This window comes from Salmo salar, chromosome 10, assembly GCF_965601325.2.
Source record: "Salmo salar chromosome 10, fSalSal1, whole genome shotgun sequence".
Lineage (NCBI taxonomy): Eukaryota > Metazoa > Chordata > Actinopteri > Salmoniformes > Salmonidae > Salmo > Salmo salar.
Genome location: NC_138300.1, coordinates 19,961,481 through 19,966,343, shown reverse-complemented (window position 1 = coordinate 19,966,343; position 4,863 = coordinate 19,961,481).

Below are 4,863 nucleotides of genomic sequence, written 5' to 3'. Positions count from 1 at the left end.
GATACATTTGTTTGTACCTTTTTATTCGAAAGAAAAATCAATAGCTGATAAGTGTTTAACCATTTCAATATAGAAATATATCTTATATTGGTGAGAGGGAGTTGGTGAGAAGGATGTGAACTGCAAACTAGTTTACTGGCAACTCACCAGTGTCATGTGACCGAGCGCATGGTGACACAGCCACGGAGAGGCCCAGGACAGGGTATGGCATTGTCTATTCCCATGCAGATGTCGATGTAAGGATCCATCAGTACCATGTTGGGGAATGCTTTGTTCATCTTTTGCTCGCTTAGCAGGTAGATCTGGCCATTGGCTGTGGTGCATCCACCAAAGAATTTTCTGTCCAGACATTCTTCTTCTAGATCTGTCCATTCGTCTGTCTCCACATCCAGCCTTAGTGCCTGGCCTATCAGGAGATAGAGGGCCCCGTTGAGCTCTGTTGCGAGAAGGTCATACCTACGGGACATACAAATCTATTTTATAAGGAACCTGTTCCAGACAAAAGTTTGTTGGTGCAACCTAGTGCAATAACCTTCAACCTAGTAGAACTAGTACAAATTCTGAGTTCACTTACCTGGGCAGAGGGGAGTAGGTGACCAGGTCCCATTGGTCCTCCTTCACCAGGTATCTCTGAATGCTGCTGTACACCTCCCCATTCTCATCCAGTCCACAAGCCACATAAATACACAAACCCAGAGTGACGGTGGCAGCCCTCTCCACAGCCCGCACCATGGGGCTGACCTCCTCCCAGCCCTCTGCTCCCAGCAACAGCTTCTTCACATGAGCTTGACCTTATTTCTATTACAGCATATTGGATGACTGTCATTCAGATTCCATTCCCCTTGTTCAATGTAACGTCGATAGGTTTAGGCTACAACATGATGCTACAATTTGCGCTATACCCATCATGAGGTTTCTACAACCTAGCCCATGAATGAAAGGTTACAATGTATGTGCACACAGGTCGAGAGAAACACTTGAGATGACAGAGATTGAGACATTCAATACCGCCTTGTACACTCTTGCCTGCATCTAGCTTATCTAGGGTGTAATCATTAGTCCAACAGTTGCAAACAAGAGTTTCTATTGGACAAATTCAGGTATTACTTTTATTCTCGTTTCATTTGCTTCCGTTTAAGAATCGTTTTTCAACAGAATTGGAAGAATGAATACACCCTTGATCAAGCATGAACACAGTTCACTTTCATAGCAGCCATGTTGTATTCCTTCTCGCCTCTATGCACTCTCCTCTCACCATCTCCCTTTGTTTGTGGACTTCAATGAACAACACAGCCGCTGTATGTGACCAGGCGAAAAAACCTTTCCAAGCCGAACCAGATCATAACCGCTACACACAGCCTACATCGTTGTCCCCATATTATCTAAAGTAACGTCCTAGTCAACATAGCTAATAGAACTAATGCGTTAGTAAACCCACTACAATCATGCAGAACGTTACAGTGTATAGTCCCGGTGGCAATAAATTAATAAAACCAAAAGCTTACCTTGACTTGGAAGAGTTACAATGTTGTGTTGGATAGTCATAGCCAGCTAGCTAACATAGCATCCCTCTGTTTGAGCCGGGTGTTCGAGTAAGTAAACTAGCCAGCTGCATTTGCGAGTTAAGTAAGTGAAACTGAAAGTGAAAAAATAAGTGATGAAACATCGTGCTTCTCCATCATTTTTTAAGAAATTAATTTGTCTTTCTCTCTCTCTGAGTCAACTACTACCACATTTTATGCACTGCAGTGCTATCCAGCTGTAGCTTATGCTTTCAGTACTAGATTCATTCTCTGATCCTTTGATTGGGTGGACAACATGTCAGTTCATGCTGCAAGAGCTGATAGGTTGGAGGACGTCCTCCGGAAGTTGTCATAATTACTGTGTCCTCTGACTACACCATGGTGCTACCCTACAGAGTGCTGTTGAGGCTACTGTTGACCTTCATTGCAAAACAGTGTGTTTTGCAATGAACACTTAAACAACACAATGTAACTCCAAGTCAATCACACTTCTGTGAAATCAAACTGTCCACTTAGGAAGCAACACTGATTGACAATACATTTCACATGCTGTTGTGCAAATGGAATAGACAACAGGTGGAAATTATAGGCAATAAGCAAGACACCCCCAATAAAGGAGTAGTTCTGCAGGTGGAGACCACAGACCACTTCTCAGTTCCTATGCTTCCTGGCTGATGTTTTGGTCACTTTTGAATGCTGGCGGTGCTTTCACTCTAGTGGTAGCATGAGATGGAGTCTACAACCCACACAAGTGGCTCAGGTAGTGCAGCTCATCCAGGATGGCACATCAATGCGAGCTGTGGCAAGAAGGTTTGCTGTGTCTGTCAGCGTAGTGTCCAGAGCATGGAGGCGCTACCATGAGACAGGCCAGTACATCAGGAGACGTGGAGGAGGCCGTAGGAGGGCAACAACCCAGCAGCAGGACCGCTACCTCCGCCTTTGTGCAAGGAGGAGCAGGAGGAGCACTGCCAGAGCCCTGCAAAATGACCTCCAGCAGGCCACAAATGTGCATGTGTCTGCTCAAACGGTCAGAAACAGACTCCATGAGGGTGGTATGAGGGCCCGACGTCCACAGGTGGGGGTTGTGCTTACAGCCCAACACCGTGCAGGTCGTTTGGCATTTGCCAGAGAACACCAAGATTGGCAAATTCGCCACTGGCGCCCTGTGCTCTTCACAGATGAATGCGGGTTCACACTGAGCACGTGACAGACGTGACAGTGTCTGGAGACGCCGTGGAGAAAGTTCTGCTGCCTGCAACATCCTCCAGCATGACCGGTTTGGTGGTGGGTCAGTCATGGTGTGGGGTGGCATTTCTTTGGGGGGCCGCACAGCCCTCCATGTGCTCGCCAGAGGTAGCCTGACTGCCATTAGGTACCGAGATGAGATCCTCAGACCCCTTGTGAGACCATATGCTGGTGCGGTTGGCCCTGGGTTCCTCCTAATGCAAGACAATGCTAGACCTCATGTGGCTGGAGTGTGTCAGCAGTTCCTGCAAGAGGAAGGCATTGATGCTATGGACTGGCCCGCCTGTTCCGCAGACCTGAATCCAATTGAGCACATCTGGGACATCATGTCTCGCTCCATCCACCAACGCCACGTTGCACCACAGACTGTCCAGGAGTTGGCGGATGCTTTAGTCCAGGTCTGGGAGGAGATCCCTCAGGAGAGCATCCGCCACCTCCTCAGGAGCATGCCCAGGCGTTGTAGGGAGGTCTTACAGGCACGTGGAGGCCACACACACTACTGAGCCTCATTTTGACTTGTTTTAAGGACATTACATCAAAGTTGGATCAGCCTGTAGTGTGGTTTTCCACTTTAATTTTGAGTGTGACTCCAAATCCAGACCTCCATGGGTTGATAAATTGGATTTCCATTGATTATTTTTGTGTGATTTTGTTGTCAGCACATTCAACTATGTAAAGAAAAAAGTATTTAATAAGATTATTTCTTTCATTCAGATCTAGGATGTGTTGTTTAAGTGTTCCCTTTATTTTTTTGAGCAGTGTATTTAGTGTAGTTTTGTCTAAAAATTATAACTTTTTCAATGTTTCACAATTTATATTTTTATGAAATTCACTGAGGAGGATGGTCCTCCCCTTCCTCCTCTGAGGAGCCTCCACTGATACATACTCCTGATAACATGTTTATAGCAGTGGCGACCCATCATTCAGGGCAGAGCCCCACCTGTTTTGAGCCCCACCCGTTTAGTTATAAAATATATATATATATATATATATATATATATGCGTGTGTTTTATTTATTTTTTACCTGTTTTGCATGTTATTTTGGCATTAAAACCTGTCACATATCAGTTTGCAAACAGTGTAAAAAAAAATCTGAATCTTTGAGTTAATAAAGCCACATACAAACATGGTCTCTTTTTTTGATTTCTTGAGTAAGACAGCTCCAAAATACAGGTGTTTTAGCCTAGCTCAGTGCTTTCTGTGGTGGTGGGTCAGCCAGCGGAAAATACGGTGCGTAGGAGTTTTTTAATGTTATCTAGTTGCGCTGTGATTGGCTCAGTGTTCTGTCACTCATGAGGACACTACGTTACCGCAAAATCTACAGGGAGAGCTCGAAAATTCAAGACCCTTGGGTGCTGCCATAGAGTTACATTAGAAGTGCCCATCCAAGAAGGCTTAAGGTCAGTGGCCACAGATACAATTACGTCAAATCAGGTTGTATCTACCATAGCTTTGGCATCATACTTTCAAAATATAAGCTAGCAAGCTAGACAAGCAGTCATCGTCATGAATCAAGTCGACAATCTACTGGCAAATCCTTTTCATATGAAGAGAAATTATAGATAAAACGTATCGGTGCTCATCGGCCGTTGGACATAAACATCACACATCAAGTTGGAAATCACAAATTCAACAATGAGGGGTTTGGAAAGTCATCTAACTTGGAATTCCAAGTCGGGAACTCAGGCCTTTTCCTAGAGCTCCGACCTGAAGATCACTGACGTCATGATTCACACTTGTTTTTTTCAGAGTTCCCAGTTGTCTTGAAGGCACCATAAATGTCAGACTTTAATGACTGGAGAAGTTGGAAGGAACTCCGCAGACTTTACTCCACTTTAGAGCACAGAAGAATCAATAATTTATAGATGTGCAGCTTGTGCCAAATACTTTGCAGACTATTCAGATTGGAATGGTAATGCATGAAACCATACATTTTAACTTAACTACAACTTCCGTTTAGAACCTCAGCAGCTTTTACGTCACATTGAACAGCGTTTGGAGTAAACAGTTTCTGTTGCAACAAACGAAACGCTTTGCAACGGAATACACCCCAGGTCAAAGGTTAACTGTTACTAAACTTCCGGAAGAGCAAAA